Consider the following 17,198-nt stretch of genomic DNA (forward strand, 5'->3'; position numbering starts at 1 on the left):
GTCTCCCACTTTACGGACTAAAGAATCCTTCCTTTCGAAGGATATTTTGGCCTGAAATATTGCACATGCACACAGAACACCATGTCGAAAAGTATCCCTTAAAATCAGTTAACTATAACATAATTCAGATTTTTTTTTAAAAAAGAGAAAATTATGAAAACTGAGGTTCTTTGTTAGCAGTCTACAAAATTCGTGTGTGGCATTTGCAATAAAAAATCTGAATAAGAAAGTAGAAACTATGGAAAAATGTTTCCTTAGCTTCATGCTTTTAAAATGGCTTTTAAAGAGATCGTTCCTCTAGTTTACTTTAAAAAAAATTCTACTGCGCACTTTTTTTCATTTGCTTTATGAAAAAATATTACGCAGAGCGTTTACCTCCCAGTGTACATGTTAGAAAAGTATTTACCATTTTGAATGTGTGTGGGCCTTGCTCCGAGGCTGTGCCTTACTTGGTGTCTCCGGAGAAAACCTCCTGGGCGTGGCCTCGGAAGGTGGCCCTGGCTCCGGGGGCGGGGCGCTCGGGGGGCGTGGCCACAGACGGGCAGCGAGGCCGGCCAGCACCCAGCTCCCTCCGGGACGAGGGCCAGGAAGGGTCTCCGTCCCTACTCCGGCGCGGACGGGCTCATCGGTGACGGGGACCGTGCTCACTGGGTGGCTTGGTCTCCTTCACGCTTTTTAGTTCGGGCTCCACTACCAACCACGCAGCGCCTTCCTTACCCCTTACTGACTGGTACTATGGAGTGATTTGTTTTTCTTGGTAATCAGAGCTTTTCGGAGGCGCTAGCCTGGACTGGTTCTGACTGAGACCCTAGGACCAGTCCCGGGCTGTGGCGTAAAGCTTCTGGAATCTTCCGTGTACAGAGACTTTGGATGGGGGAGGGGGCAAGGTCAAGAGGTGATTCTGGGAAAGCCCGATGCAGCCTCCTGGGGAGAAAGGGGGCGAGTGACGCCGGGCCGAGAGCGCTAGAAAACATGAACGCTGGGTGGGGCGGGGGGCGGGGCGGGAATGGCCCCCTGCGCCCAGAAGTGTGACACTCACAGCTGCCCAGCCCTCCCCTCCGGGGCTGCACAGAAGGCAGAGGCCCTGAGGTGGTCTGTCTGGGCACCCACTACTCCTGGGCTCTGCCTGCAGGACAATCACAGGTTTCTCCTCCTGCCTCTGGGTCATAAACCATTATGCCGAACGCCAGGCATGATGGGACATACACATTGAAAATGCTTGTACTGTCTTAGATTTTACACCTGTGGACCGCAGCACTGAGCCCAAAGCTGTGTCCCCGCGGAGCATTCTTGTGAGCTCCTCAGTGAACCTCAAAGGGCCATCAACGACCTCTCCAACCTGTTGTTTAGGGGTGCTCAGCAGCCTCAGCCTGGAGGGCTCCCAGAGACCTGGGGTGCACCTCACCCCCAGGGCTCCCTGTCCTCGGGCCTGGCAGCGGCCTACCACTGTGCATTCCTGACAAGTGCCCCAGCCACCCGGGGGCAGCTGCCCGGGGACCGCCCTGGAAAGGTGTCTGCTCAGGTGCCTCCAAGACGCGCAGAGTGAACACATTTTACCCCCGGGTCCCGGGCATGGCGGTGTCCTAGTGCTATTTTTAGAATCACTGGCTCATTCCACAGTCTTAGCACCTGCCTGGCCTTCCCGCCAACGGCCTGCCCCCGAGAGCAGCCCGCAGCCCCGGCAAAGGAGAAGTTCGTGCCGGCACCCTGAGACGAGGCCCGCGGCCACAGGCGGAAGTTCACAAACTCTCATTTTTTAAGAATGAGTAAAATGACAGTCCCCGGCCAGAGGTCCTGCTTCTGCTTTTCTCAGATACCTGGGTGCCCCTCTGCTCCTGCGCACTACGCCCCCCCGCCCCCCCTTCCCAGCAGGAGAGTTGAGGGCAAACCTCTTGTGTTCCCAAGAATCCCAAACGCCTCTCGGAGGGCGCCCAGCGGAGATCAGGCAAGCACTGCTCAACCGGGTTAGAGCCCCGAGGTCTCACGGCACCTGCACCGAGGCCTGGCTAATTTTATTTGATTTTTTTTCAAACACATGCGGTATTCCCCTGCCGGTGACTCACTTCCAGCGGCCCTGGGCTGAGGAAACCAGACGGACCACAAGTTCCCCGGGCTCGTTCGAGGGCCGTGGCCCCGACCGTTTGCCCACAGGTGTGTCTATTCCCCATTAAGAATTTGTTCTCCACGGGAGATACTTCTGCAAATCCCCCAGACTCGCACAGCTGAAGTTTCCTGAGCGTTAGCGACCAGAACAAGCCTCGGGTGTGTGCACGCCCCTGCGTGTAACAGTGTCCTTGCACGTACATATCACCAATGATAGGGTCATCAAGTGCTAGTGGAGTCTTTCTTGCCTGACGAGGACAGGCGGTGCTGAGTGTGAGCACCAGCCCTTTGCACACTCTGCTGCACATCAGAGCCCCTGGGGAGCTTTTAAACATTCCCAGTCCCCAGACCACGTCCTGCACGGGGGAAGTTGTAATCGCTGGCAGTGGGTTTCAGACGGCGGTGGGTTTGAAAAGCCCACAGAGAGAGAGAGCTTCAATTTGCAGCCAGTCCTGGGAACGGAGGATCCCAACAATAGCTCCTTGGGCAAACATCTACTAGTTCTGTAACTGGAGACACCAGGCCCTCTTAGCAGCAGCAGGCGCACTCTCGGCCAGGGTGGGAGTCGGGGGCTCAGTTTCCTTCCGCAGGCGAGCGCCAGGCGGGACTCCGCGCTGGCTCACACACAGAGGGAGAGAGTTGCCCTGGCTTTGGCTCTGCTGCAATCTTGGGGCTGAGTCCACGGTGTCAGACACTCTTTGCTCCCATGGACAGACAGGTGGAGTCTACTTCCCCACGCCTTGAAGCGGGGCTGGTTTCGTAACCCGCTTTGACCGGCGGATGGCAGTGAAAAGGATGTCATGTGAGTCCTGGGCCTTCCTCCGTTGCTACCTTGAATTCGGCCCTGAGACGGCCATGTGGGGGCTGAAGGCCACGTGGAGCAGAGGCCAGGGGTCCACTCCCAGACCTTGGCGACACTCCAGCACAACAGCACAACACTGTCACCCGAGGGAGCCCAAGGGGAACCAGCAGAGGAGCTGCTCGGCCGATGGAACCGGGGAAGTCGGAAGTCGCTGTTTTAGGGGACTGAGTTTGGGGCTGGCTGCGTCTCAGAAACGGGCGCCTGACACACACGGCGGCTCCATCGGTGTTCTCGTGACTTCACACGTGTGCCACGAGGACAGTGCCGCAATTTTTTAAAAACCACTGATTTAGTGTTTTCCTCAGTTAGAGTTTTCATTTTAAAGCAGTTTGGTGAGCTGCTGATACGGTGTGGCTCGCAGTGAGGCCCGATGCGGTTTTCCAGTGTGCTCATGATGATGGCGTTGAATGCAGACCGTAAAGATGTAAAATAAAAACCAATCAGTGGTAGATGCTTTCAAAAACCAGCACCTAGGGATACAGACTCTGTATGCAGTAATCTTCAGATGCAGAACGGAAGGGCAGGACACCCAACACTTTGAGTAGGACATTCACAAATTCCAGAAAAGAACGCCTTTCTTTTTGAGGGCTCCGGCCGTTGAGCGGGGGACTGCTGTACACGGAGTCCTGAAATTATTCGTGCTCACTCAGTCAGTGAGCGGCTTCTGAGACCCTACGACGGGAAAGGTGCTTTACCGCGTGGCGGGCCCCTGGGAAAAGGGCACGGCTCCCCAACTCAGGGAGCCCGGACTGCGGTCCTAGCCTGCCCTGCACTGTCCCCAGGGACCGGCTGCCGGCTGCATGTGCATCGTGCTCCTGACTCGGGGAATTCAGATCCAGCCCCTGTGGAGCGTGCCACGGTTCCTCAGTGCTAAGGAGGGTGGAGGGTCCATGCTCCCATACAAGCGTTCTGCCCATCGAACAATGGATCGGGGAGGAGTGGGACCTTCACCCAGCAACCCCGAAGGGGGCTTCTCCTCGGCAGTGTGTTCATGTAATCCAGCGTCTAGAAGTAATGCAATGAGGAGGCTTTGCCTTGCCACCAGCCACTCAGACTTTATCACCTTCTCACATGTACACACTCACACACCATTCTCCAGGGCCGCCGTGACTCCATACCGTTGCTTAAACAACAGAAAAAGATTTTTCGCAGCTCTGGAGTCCAGGGTGAAGGCCAGGCTCAGGGTGTCTGTAGGTTTGGTTTCTCCTGCGGCCTCTATCCTTGGCTGGCAGAGGGCCACCTTGTCAGTGTGTCCTCTCACGGTCTTTCCTCTGTGTCTCTCCGTGTCCACACCCGTCCCACTGCATCAGCGCCATCCCAATGGCCTCATTTTAACTCGGTCATCCTATATAAGGCCTCTCAGAACACGGTCACATCCTAAGGTACCATGACACAATTACACATGCACGTATATTTTTATTTTCCATCGACAGGCAGTACGCCTGCACCTGTGTCTCTGTCAGGGGTTCGTATCACTCCACACCTTATGCCAACACCTGCAGACACAGAGGGACAGGAGAGGGAGGCGGGCGGTTCACAGCGGCGTGTGCTCGCGTCTGGACCCCCAAAGGTGAAGGCCGGGGGAGCTGCGGAAGTCTAGGGGGGGCTGGGGCGGGCGCAGAGCCGAGAGCATTCCGGACCGCGCCGCCATGGGCTTCTCCCAGCCGGCGGGTTACCGGGACACGCACCGGTTCACACCCCCTGAGAAAGTTCACGGGGATGCAAACCCTCCCCCCCCCCCCCCCCAGGGAGGTTGCTCAAGTTCCTATTCAGAAACAGTGGTCAGGGAGGAAATTACACTTTTTGGCGGTTCTTTTCTACCTTCTCCTTTCAGAACCCTCCCTACCGCGATGGGCAGACGAGGCTTCCTTAAACAGAAGCCGCTTAGTTCCCATTTTCTCTAGACGGAGGCATTTCAGATAAAAAGCCGAGATGTCAGATGCACATTTCTTCATGCAAGGGGAATTCTGCCGATAACTAGGAAATCCGAGAGCGGGGCTGAGGGTGTTTGCTCCAATCCGGCGACACGTATTAATTTACAAACACAACAGACTGTGCGGGAGAACCTCCTCAATGCTTGTGTCCGAGGAACCTTTTCCTAAATGGGTCCAGCAGACCTTTGCCCGTCTTCCAGGGCGGACCCTGCTGGGCGGCCGCCCGGAGCAACTGCCCGCAGCGTGGCCCCCGCGGGGCTGGAGCCGTCCCTGCGGGAGGGGCCGCTCCCCCGGGGGCCGTGGGAAGACAGAGGGGGCTGAAGTCTGTCCAGGAACACACGGAGGGACAAGGCTGCGTCTCCATCCTACAACAAACAAGAGGGCCTGGGGGACACATCAGACCCCGCAGACATGGAGTCACTGAGAGGAGATGGGGCGGAGGCTGCCCAGGCCCCACGAGAGCCCCACGCAGGAGGGACCTCTTCTTCCTGCGGGCTTCAGTTCTGCGGGTCGCCTGCCTTCCCGCACACTTTCCGTGTGTCTGGTTGCTAGTTCGTTTTCGCCGTGATGGGGCTGAGAGAACATCAAAGAAAGAGGGCCCAGGGAGCTTGCACAGTGTCTCAGCCAAGAACCCTAGACATCAAGACGTACTCATTTTACTCAGAGCTCATTGAAGAGTATGTAAATATTTCTTGTACTGATTTTTCTCAATGGAGGGACTACTCTTTCTCCCCCCTCCCAGAGGAGCCATGTCTGGGGCGCACCGTCACACAGGGTCCCCGAGTCTCTTGTGTGGCACGGGCGTGACTGTCAAGGGCGGGGCATCCTGCCTGCGGCCCCTCGCGGGCCTCTGGGGCTCTGGAGGTTTTTTCCTGACCCACACATTGGAGATGAGAGAGAGAACTGGCTGAGTGTAAGCCCCCCACTTATTACAAATCAGCCGCCAATACTTGTCCACAGTGGCGTCTACCCTGTGGTGCTATTTGGTTTGGCGTGCAATTCCGTGGCTGTCTGACAACCAACACACTCACAGTTCATGGTGACCAAAACCCTCTCCCATGATTCTCAGGTGCCCAGGTGCTCACACGGGACCGGTGGCGAGGCCCTGGGGAGGTCAGGGGCGGTGGCTCGCTTCTCCATCACTCTGCAAGGGCAGGGGCTGCGTCTTCTTAAAATCGATATTCTCTCCACACTGGCTGGCATGCAGGGGCATCCGGTTATCACTGCGGAAGGAACAAATCCCCACGGGGGCCATCGGCTTGTGTGTAGCACGTAGCCATGACTTCGAGGGTTGTGGTGACGAGGGTGGTCCAATGGCAGCACACTCGCCGGTTGGGCTCACCCCGGCGTTGGCCAGGAGTCGGAGTCCGGAGGGAGGAGGGAGCTGGTCATGCTCCAGTGTGGGGGACTGAACGGGAGGGTGGAAGGTGTTCTCTACGCCTGGTCTTCTCTGTGCTCCGTCCCGGGAGTCACACGAGTGGTGTGACCAGAGGGGAGAGTCCACCCCGGCCGCCCCACTGGATCAGCCGTCCAGAACACTTTCGCAAGGGCTCAGGAGGAGACCCGAACAGAGGGAGGAGGTGGCACGGCGCCGGGAACGGCCGGGCTCCCCGGGCCTCTCTCTGGCTTCCTGAACCCCATGAACAAGAGGGGAGATGCCTGGTCTGAGCCGGGCAGGGGGACCCCTCACTGTCAGTGACAGCGGGGAGCCAGCCGCTCCCCACAGCAGGAAGGGACGCACGGGTCACCCTTGAGAAGGGGTGAGGGGGGGACCGAGGCTTTCCAGCTGCAATTCCTTCACGTCCCGTGTTTCTCAGAGCTGGATGTTTTTCACAGTAACGAGCTCAGCTACTGTTCTCTGAACTGGAAGGAAACTATCCCCAATGAGAATTGGTTTCCCCTTCTGCAATCTCCAGCCCTCTGCATCCTTTTCTGGGATTGGAGCCTGGCGTGGCTGTGTCCCAGGACAGCGGTGCGCAGTGCTGCTTGAATGCCGGGGCCCTCCAGGGCTTTCCCAGGCCCCGCCCCCAGGGCCCCACCCAGCAGGGCCAGGCCAGTTTCTCTGGAATATCTGGGTCCAGGCATCCGTGTCCGGTAAGGCCCTCGGGACTTCCAATGTGAGGACAATGCTGAGGACCGCTGCTTGGGTGCAGTCCGCCCGAGTCTTCAAATGCAAAGGTTTTGATTTTTTAAAAATAGGCCAAAGATTTCTTTTCATTGGAAAGTATATTTTTTTCATATTCTCATAACTCAAATGCCACCAAAGGGATTTTTTCCCCCCTGAACTTTCCATTAATAAAAAAAACAAAACAAAACAAATTTATACTGAAAACAAAAATGAGAAAATTCAGCCCAAAGTAGAATTTTCCAGAAAGTTATAGGCAAGTGACAAAACAAAGCAAAGCCTATCATTAAAAAAAAAATGCTTTTCCAGGAATTTCCTTTTCAACCTGCTCGCAGCGAGTGTCTCATTTCAAAGACGGATAAACAGCGTTTGCCGAAAAGCCCCAGCTCTGGCCGCTGCTGAGAAGTGCGGTGTGAGCGGTGGAAATGCCCAGGCAGAGTTCGCTCAGTCTGACTCAGTGCGGGCTTTGAAGAAGAAACGAGCAAATTTCTAACAGTAAGAGCACAAGTGGGTGACAAAATGAGTAGCAGCTAGATGACTGGGTGAAAAGGACAGTCTTGATAGCGAGGTCTGAGGGTTCATCTTGCAGATGCAGCTTTTGAAGTCCACTGTCCTTGGGGTGGCAACGAAGAGAGGTGTCTCCAACCAGAGAGCGCTATGCGCCGTCCGGTCCTGCGAGACTCGGGCAGGGGTAGAGGCCGGGCCGCGGGGTGTGTCGGTTGCTGGCCCTGCCCGAAGGCGCCGGACAGTGGTCAGTCCTCTGCTTCACTTTAACAGGGCACAGAGCCCGGACCTCCCCGCAGCGTCCTGTTAGCCCTGGGGTGGAGCAGAAGCCCCTCGGGCTGACGCGTGAGCCCTGTCCGGGGGAGGTCATGCCTGCTTCTCCATCCTTGTACTCCCTCGGCCTTCCCCCTGGCTGCCGTTCTCACTCCTTCCTGGTGAAGAGACTCGAACACGCATGAGAATCCGAGAGAGTCTCCCATGCTCTTCTGGGCTCTGCCTTGCTCCCAGGGGTGGCCCTTGCTATAGGCTGAGCTCTCGGTTTGCCCTGTCACAGACCTGATCAAGCAAGCTCCTTACCACACACCTGGGGGGAGGGAACCAGGGCTCCCTTTTCCTTAAACTCCCCCAGAACAGTCATGGGTTTCTCCTTAAGACAACAGGGTCTATGTCCTTAATATGAACAATACCTTATGCTCTCACAGTACCCCTCGGAGGGGAATCCTCGTGCTGGATTCCGGGGATACTTCCGACGGAGTGCAATGTCGGTGAGGGAGAGAGGCCACTCAGGGCGAGGCCCCGGCTGGGAATGGGGGAGGGGCGCTCCTCACTCAACATTTCTTTTTATTTTCTATTTTTTTAATTTTAATCATTGTTCAAGTACAGTTTTCTCCCTTTTACTCCCATTCCAGCCCACTCACCCACCCCTCCCCACTTCCCTCCCATTACCACCCTCCCCCTAGTTTTTGTCCATGTGTCCTTTAAATTTGTTCCCGTAAACCCTTCCCATTGTCCCCTGAAATTCCCTCTTTTCTCCCCTCTGGCCACTGTCAGTCGGTCCTCTATTTCAGTGTCTTTGGTTATATTTTGCTTGTTTCTTTGTTTTATTGTTTAGGTTCCTGTTAAAGGTGAGATCATATGGTGTTTGTCTTTCACTGCCTGGCTTGTTTCGCTTAGCATAATGCTCTCCAGCTCCACCCAACTCACTCAACATTTCTGTCACGTGGCTGAACCCAGCGTGGGGGCATGCAGTGAGAGTGGTCAGTACGGGGGTGACTATGGAAGGGAAGGGAGGGGACCCTCAGAGGCAAACTCTAGCCCATCCCCCTCCCATGATGACCTGGTTGGGGTCCTCTGGGTGTGAATGGTGCTTCTGTGCCCTTTCTGCTCCTCTCCAGAGGTCCGGTCCTGCCTCGCCCTGCAAGGCCCACGCAGACGCCCCCTGCTCCCCATCTTCAAGTCCTCCCCCCTCCTCCCAGCCTGAGGTTGACCGCCAGTACTGGGCTGAATTGTGGCCCCCCAAAATATACGTCTAAGTTCTAGCCGCTCGTACCTGTGAAGGGCACCTCATTGGCAAGTACTCTTTGCACATGTGATTCAGCTGAGGACTCTGAGATGGGATGGGCCCAGATTAGGGTGTCCTTATGAGGGCGAGGCGTCGCACGGAGACACGAGGGAGCCCTGCGAACACGGAGGCAGAGGTGGGGTGGATGGGCCAACGAGCCCCCCCGGGGTAACAGGGAAGGGTTGCTGATGCGGCGACGGTGAGGACGCAGCCTGGCACGGACTCCGCCCCGGAGCGCCGGACAGAGCTGACCCTGCAGACGCCCCGGTTTCCGCATGCTGGCCTCCAGAACGGGGGTGGGGCGGGGGGAGAGCACACACCTGCTGTTTCAAGCCGCCCGGTGTGTGGTGATTTGTTGCGGCAGCCTCCGCAGTCTGCACCCTGCCGTTCTCTGGACTCTCTCATCCCGCATCCGGCTCCCCCTCGAGACACGTCAAGTCTGACTCCGGGTTTTACCTCTCACCCGCACGGGCGTCTGCTCCCGCCGGCCCCAGCTCGGTTCCCCCAGGTCATCCAACGCCTTCTGCGGTGCGGGCGCTCTGACAGGTCTGCAGGGCCCGCCGCAGAGGTCCGGGGTGCCGAGCGCTGCAGCGTGGGACGTGGCTTCTTCCATGGCTCGGAGGAAGGCTTGGCCCCCGGGGCGGCTCTTCCCCTCCAAGGCAGAGCGGGCCCAGTGCTGGCCCAGGCCGGAGGCCCCTTCGTGCCTTCAGGACGGCGGGGTGTCCTCAGTGCTCCAGGACCTGCGGGCAGCCCTGGCGGAGGGGCTGCGGCCCCTGTGCTTCCCGCTGTCCTTGGTGGCGTGCATTGACCATTTTTCAAGCGATCTCTCCAAGGCCTGCCTTCACCGGGCTGGTAGCCAGATAGGGTCGGGGGCCGTGACTTCCTTCTGTCTGAATTTCCATAGGTCAGGACTAATGACATAATGATGTCCAGTGAAGATTATTAAGCCCTTAAGGATCTGGTCTCCAACTAGCTTTTTAGGATCATTTTGTCCTATCTTTATTCTGCCTGCTGCTGGTCCCCACCCGTGGCCCCTCGGCCTAAACTCCCCCCTGGCCGCCCACTGATACCAACCTCCTGGTTATGGGTTGAATCGCTCCCCCTCGTTGCCCCCTTGGGTTTATGGCCTTTTTTGGAGATAATGTATTCACAGGGGTAACCGAGCTGAAGTGAGGTCCTCAGGGTGGGCTCTGACCCAGCGTGACCGGGGTCCGTACGAGAGGGGAAAACGCGGGCACAGAGGCGTGCACGCAGGGAAGGCCATGTGCAGACTGCACTGCAGACGGAGAGGCCTGGGGCAGGCCTCCCCTCCGCCCTCAGAAGGAGCCGGCCCTGCGGACACCTCGATCTTGACCTTCAAGTCTCCAGAACTGTGAAACAATAAATTCCTGTCGTTGGAGCCCCTCAGCCTCCGGTACTCTGTCGTGGCAGCCCGAGTGACACACACCCTGGCGTTCCCAGGTCACCAGCAGCCCCGTCGAGCCTTTGCCTGTGCTGGAATGTCCTTCCCTGTCACCGGTGGGAAGAGCTCGGGTCTTGTTGAGCTCTGTGAGGGGGCAGGCTCTGCGCTGGGAGGGTCCCATGCACGACCTATAATCCTCACATGGCCCAGCGCCTGGAAGGTCCTTTTTGTTAAAAGAAGTGTTGCATGTGCCTGCGGGCCTCTGCCGACGGTATGAACGGAATTCGTCTGGGCGATCGGAGTGGAGCGGTCACGTGATTTCGTAACACCCCAGTGGCCACGCTCAAGGAACCGGTCAAGGGTCACGGCCGTCCTTGGGCACCCTACCCCGACCCAGCGTGGTGACACCACGGGATCCCTTGGTCACCTGGTATTGGATGGGGTGGGACTTCCAAGATTAGTAAGAGAAACGGTTTTTTCTGTGATTTAGAGGAAGCCGTTCTAAAAAAAGAAAATCTGTGACACCCAGTTCCAAAGGCTCTTACCTCACATGACAGCAGGCCGTCTGTGTCAGAAGGGAAGTGCGTGGCTTGTGCATGAGGCGCTCAGGACGGTGCCGGGCACGTACCGAGCATGGTATGACTGCTGGCCGGTGTTCTTACAGCACCCTAAGGCTTCTCCGCCCGGGGAGTGCATCGCAAACATTAGTTTTGGCTCCTACCTCAGGTATGGGATGGGAGCTGGTCCTATAAAGTTTGTCGGACCGCAGTCATCTCCTGCAAGGGCGAAGTGTAACCCACGCTTGTAGAATATTGCGGCAAGCAAAGGACGGTGACACAATGCCAGCGCTTCCTCCCAAGGCCCGAATCTGGGGCTACAGACTGTGCGGGACCTGGTTCCCGCAGGGCGGTGCTCCGTGTGCAGGTCAGTCCTCGGGGCGCCCCCTGGGCCCCCTCCGGCTGCAGAGGTGACCCTCTCCGCGGCCCGGGTCTGCAGGTGTGCACATGCGCCTACTCCACACAACCGCCATCCGCGCGTTGCCATCCCGTGGTTTTCCAGAACGATTTGGAGTAGGCGGGGAGGTTGTTGAAAAGTTTCTGAGGTCTCCCTTCAGAGACTGAAATCAGGAACTTTGAGGGACCATTCTAACCTTGTCGACCATCTGGGCCATGAAGCCCGCCTTCGATGACCTGGATTTTCCCCTCCAAGCACAGACAGTGCGCCCCCTCTGTTTGTTTCATGCGCCAGCCAAATGCTCAGAGTTTCACTGGTGCCCCTCACTCCTCACTCTTCAACCCCCATGTGCCCACAAGTCATCTCTTCCCCTCAGAATTCTGTGTGTCCGGTGTCCGGGGAGGAAGGCCGGGCTCAGAGACCTGTTGGCCCATGGAAAGCCGGCAGGAAAAGGTCGGCGTGGGATGCTAAGTCTGTCTTCCTAGTTTCAGATTCCAGGCCATTTCCAGATGCTCTTGGGGTGTCTCAGCCCGGGGCACCCAGAGTCAGGGCAACTGTCCAGACAGGATGGACAAGGGTGATGAGGCACGTGGAGAGGTGCCCAAGGACAGTCACACCTCGGTACCCGTTGCCTTCCGACATCGTCAAACCTGGTACTTGTCACATTGTGATGAGAAAAAAAATGTTCCAGCACTCGGCGCTTCTCTGGGGCTCACAGCACTTGCTAGAACTTGTGTGAATTGCACCCACTGCCCAGCAAGAGAAAATGCTTCATTACTCGTCGCCTGCTCGGTCCTCGTTTGTCTGGCCCTCACCACGAGCTCCGGACGAATGAACGAGGAGTGTTGGGGTACCCCTGTACAAGGTTTCTCCAGGGGGGGCTGGAATTCCTTCAGCACGCCCTGCTTTCAGTTAAAGTGTGTTTACAGAGGGAGGCCCTCAGCCTCGAAGTGCCCGATGTGGGAGGGGACGCAAGAGCCCCGCCCCTGTGCGGCTGGGTCAGACAGCTCCTGCAGCCGCCCGCGGGCACAGGGGTCTGCACGGTGAGGGGACACAGCCTGCTGGGCCCACAGCCAGTGGTGGACTGGGGAGGGGGGATGGCCTAGTGGGGGATGCAGACGGGCCATGCGGGGCAGTGGGGCAGAGAATGATGGAGACAAAGGACCTACGTCAACGTCACCTGCCTGTCCCACATTGAGGTGCTGTTCTGTCCGGGGTTTCCGCCCCTTTGGGGACAGTGACATGGACCACCACCCCCACAGCAAAGAAGGATCGGTTGGAATAACACTCCGCACCTTCTCCTGGGGGGTTGGGGTGGGGAGCCACCCCCGTCTCGTCCCTGTGCCGACCGTCCAGAGCGACAGACCCGCTCCCTGGGTTCTGGGCCCACACAGGTGCTCCGAGGAAAGGAAATGCCGTTGTTTAAATCACAAACACTTTACACGGAAATAAGACTCACTGTAGGCCCGAGCCCTGGAGCCGGTAGCGAGTTACCCAAAATCAACAGTTCCCTCTCCTTTCTTATATTTGCTCCCAAGCTACTTCTTTTGTTTGTTTAAAAGTACCTCATTGGTATAAAATGCAGGAAAAAGGGGAAAAACAGACTCTGTCCGAGGCAGCCCTCTGCTGATGGTGATGCAGACCCCCTGCCCTGGTTGATTCTGGAGACGGCAGCGTCACACGCTGCTTCTCGCCGGAGGACAGTCACACTTAACAGGAGGGTCTGGGCTGTAGTGTGGCAAACCCACAGCTGAGCGCGGGGGCGCTCACGGAAACCTGGGGACATGCGGGCTGGAGGCCATCATGGCGAAGGGAATGTTTCCTGGACGGACAATGAGGTCACCGTCTTCAGCCTCCTCCCACTCCTCTTCTCCGTCCCGGGAGACGGCCCCTGTGTCGGAGAGAGGCCGCTCCAGCTGGCCGCTGGAGCCCCTGGAAGCCCTGGGTAAGAGCGAACGCGGATGTGGCTGGCCGGCTCTCTCCGACTCTGCCGCACAGCGGCCGCGCTCCAGGGAAGCCACCCCGACCCCGTGAGACCCCGAGCAGCCGCAGCGCGGAAGCTTGGTCCTGTCGCCTCTTCTGTCCGCAGCGTCCTCTGAGGAGCCGTCGTTTCAGAACCCACAACCTGTCCAGAAGCAAAGGACTAGCGCCAGCCAGCCTGTCCGGACCGGCAAGCGTGCACGGGAGAGAGAAACCATCCCCCCCCACCGGCACAGAGGCCTTGAGAGTTCCACCAGGGTCCCAGCTCCGAGGGGAGAGTGTGAGTCCCGGGTGTGAGACTGGCACAGCGCCAGGGGGCAGCCTTCTTGAGAGAGCCGGGGAGGGACCCTGCCTACCCAGCCCCCGCCTTACGCCATGACTTACACAGTGGCCACGTGTTGTAATAATAAAAGCAATAATAATAGATGAGGCTGATTGTCCTCGCCATTACTTTTCTTCCAAAGCATCAAAAATCAGTCAAAGGACATCTCCCCTACCTCAGGGTTAAGAGATTCCCAGCTTCGTTGTAGGTATGAAAAAAAAGCATGATTTAGTGTCACAGGTTTGATTCCCAGTCAGGGTACATGCCTGGGTTGCAGGCCAAGACCCCCAGCAACCACACATTGATGTTTCTCTCTCTCTCTCTTTCTCCCTCCCTTCCCTCTCTAAAAATAAATAAATAAAATCTAAAAAAAAAAAAGAAAAAGCATGATATGATAGATCAAAAGAAAACCATAAGGCCAGGCAGGTAGGGGCACTTAATAAGAAGACAGACTTATGGAAGAATCGCAGTGGATTGGGCAATCTGAACGGCGAATTCCTCGAAAAATGAAAACTGGAACTGCCTTATGACGCAGCAGCTCCATTTCCGGGAATATGTCTGAAGGAACCCGAAACACTAATTGAAAAAATACATGCACCCCTATGTTCATTGCAGCGTAATTAACAGTAGACAAGATTTGGAAGCAGCCCAAGTGTCCAAAACAAGGGTAAGTGGATTAAAAAGCCGTGATACATTCACACAACAGAACACTACTTGGCCACACCCTTTGCGACAGCACGGACGGACCCGGAGAGCATTACGCTCAGTGACATAAGGCAGTCAGAGGAAGACACATACTATGTGATTTCCCTTGTGTGCGCAGTCTAATGAACAGAGCAAACTGACAAGCAACATAGAAACAGACTCAGACACCGAGAGCAGACTGGCAGCTGAGGGGAGGGTGCTGGGTGAAAAAGGTGAAGGGATTGAACAAGCCCAATAAACTCGTAGGCACAGAGAACGGTATGGTGATGGCCGGAGGGAACGGGGGATGGGTAGGTGGAAAGAGGGCAAAGGGGAGACAGGTCTCGGTGGAGACGGACCTGCCTTTGGGGGAATGAGCACACGCTCATTTGGTGGGCAGATGATGTTATAAAGCTGGGCACTTGACACCTGCATGGTTTTGTTAAATGATGTCACCCCGATACATTCTATAAAGAGAGAGAGGGAGAGAGAGACAGAGAGACAGTGAGAGAGAGAGAGAGAGAGAGAGAGAGAGAGAGAGAGAGAGAGAGAGAGAGAGGAGCCTGAGGAGTACACACCAGTGTCAGAACATTGTTTTTGTGACTGGGACGAACTTGAAAGTTCCCCTTTCAATCTTAGTGACCACCGCCGCGTCCCGTAAGATGGTGGTTATAAAGCAGGGAAAACAAACCCTGACCGTGCAGGAACTGTGCGCCCTGGGAGCCAGACAGCACTCGATTCCTGGACTCTCGGTTCCTTCCACTCAACATGAGAACTGGGCGGCCAGCGGTCGACCGTGGCAGGTAGGGAAATGCTAAGGGCCGGGGATGGGGGTCGGCCCTCAGGATCCTCTGACTGAGGGGGAGAATCGCTTTGTCTGGACTAGCAGATCTGAGCTGAGAAGAGGAATGGGACAAACCGCGAGTGCCAAACAAGGGACCCGTAAATGTCACTTAGCCTCAGAGTATTTTCCCAACGTCTCCAGCATCCCAGAAGCACACGGCGGCTCTGACATGCAACGGTGGATTTGGGTGACGCCAGGATGGCAGAAGACCCCGCCCCCCGGCTGGCATGGAGGGAGAGGTGGCTGAGGGCGAGCGAGGGGACAGGGGCAGATCATCAGAGCGACTCGCTCAGTTTTTCCAAAGATTCACAAAAGGGATTCTGCCGGCCGTCTGCATAAAGTCCAGTTCCTCTGCAGGGCAGGCTGACCCATCAGCTCCAAGTGTGTGTGTTAGCAACCACAGGTTTTTGCGCGAGATAACAAACGAGGACTAAGGTGGGTTTTGGTTTTCTTCTCGCACGGCCCCCTCGGCCCCTCGGTTATTCAGATTGCCGAGATTTAGGGCCGGTGGCTAGTGGTGTCCCCCCCAGTTCGGGCACCGAGGAAGAAAGAACCACGCGGTTTTCTAAGTTTCTCATCGTTGCGTAAATTCGTGCTCCTGCAGGTCACCCGCTCCGAGGGAGCACAGACGATTCTTTGGAAGTAAACAGCCATCTGAGTCTTCCTCTAGATCTCTCGCTGTGGGAGCCGCAGTGCTTCGGGGCCCAGACTTGGCCAGAACAGCTGTCTTCCGTGCTGCCTGTTCCCCACCCCCCTGCCACCCCCCCACTCCTAGCATATTTTTGTTCTTGAGAGAGCTGGGTTGACGCCCGGGCACCCTTTGTAAGAAACAGAGACCTCCCCCGTCTGTGGCCTGTCAGGGGCAATGAGAGAGGCTGGGTGTTTTAAAAGTCCAACTCCACAGACATCCCCATCCTTCTGCAGTTTTATAAATCTAAAAATACGCTCCTTTGCTGGTTTGACTCTATCAGGGAATGCACCTAGGTTGTGAGTTCAATCCCCAGTCAGGGTGCATATGGGAGGCAACCAATTGATGTTTCTCTCCCTCTCTCCCCCTTCCTCTCCCTAAAAGGAGTAAAAAATAATGTCCTTGGGTGAGAATGAAAAGGAAATGCTCTTGATACTCAATAGTAGCTCCCTCTGCTCCCACTCTGCGCCTGCCCACACCGGCTGCTGCTGTGTTTTACCGTCTTCACGACAGACTTTTGCCAACCACCTTCTCCAGGGCGCGGCTGCCTGGGCTACTCTGTGTTTGTTTGTGTTATTTTGGTTTGTCTCTGGGTGGCTGTGCAAACTACGGGCCAGATACACAGCTTCTCCCTTTTCTTCCAATTTCGTTGACAGTGAGACGAAAGACGCTTCAACACAGCCAGATGCCATGTTTTTTGTTCGGGTAAAGAAAAAAAAAATCAAGAAGTGGTCAGTGCTTTCTCTTCTGGGGGAATAAGATGGGGTGCTGATCCCCCCCAAACCAGCTCTTTTGGCCTTTTCAGTTTTTGATTTGGTTTTTGTCTTTGCCAAGACAGACGATGAAAACACAGGCTGTGAAGTAGGACCATAACGCAGTGACGTGGGGGCCGGAAGCGGCCTGGAAAACGACCTCCCTCTTCTGCAGCCGCACACCCTGTGCGGCCCAACGGGGGGCCCCCCCGGCAGGGCCCGGGTCGGGGGAAGGTGCAGCATGGGGCCTTTCCCGGGGGAGCGGTGCCCGTGATGGGCGGGGCTGGCGGTGCTCTGCCACCTTGCCTCACTGCGGGAGCGTGACGAAACCGTGTGGCGTTGACTCAGCCCGTGCTGTGTCCTCAGCTGAAAGACAGCTCAGCACCTCGGGAAGGGCCCTCATGTGCTCGTGGAAAACACGGCATTGCTATTTTGGGAGATGCCTTTCTCGCCCCCAGGACGGGAGGAGGGTGTGCAACGGGG

This window comes from Phyllostomus discolor, chromosome 4, assembly GCF_004126475.2.
Source record: "Phyllostomus discolor isolate MPI-MPIP mPhyDis1 chromosome 4, mPhyDis1.pri.v3, whole genome shotgun sequence".
Taxonomy (NCBI): domain Eukaryota; kingdom Metazoa; phylum Chordata; class Mammalia; order Chiroptera; family Phyllostomidae; genus Phyllostomus; species Phyllostomus discolor.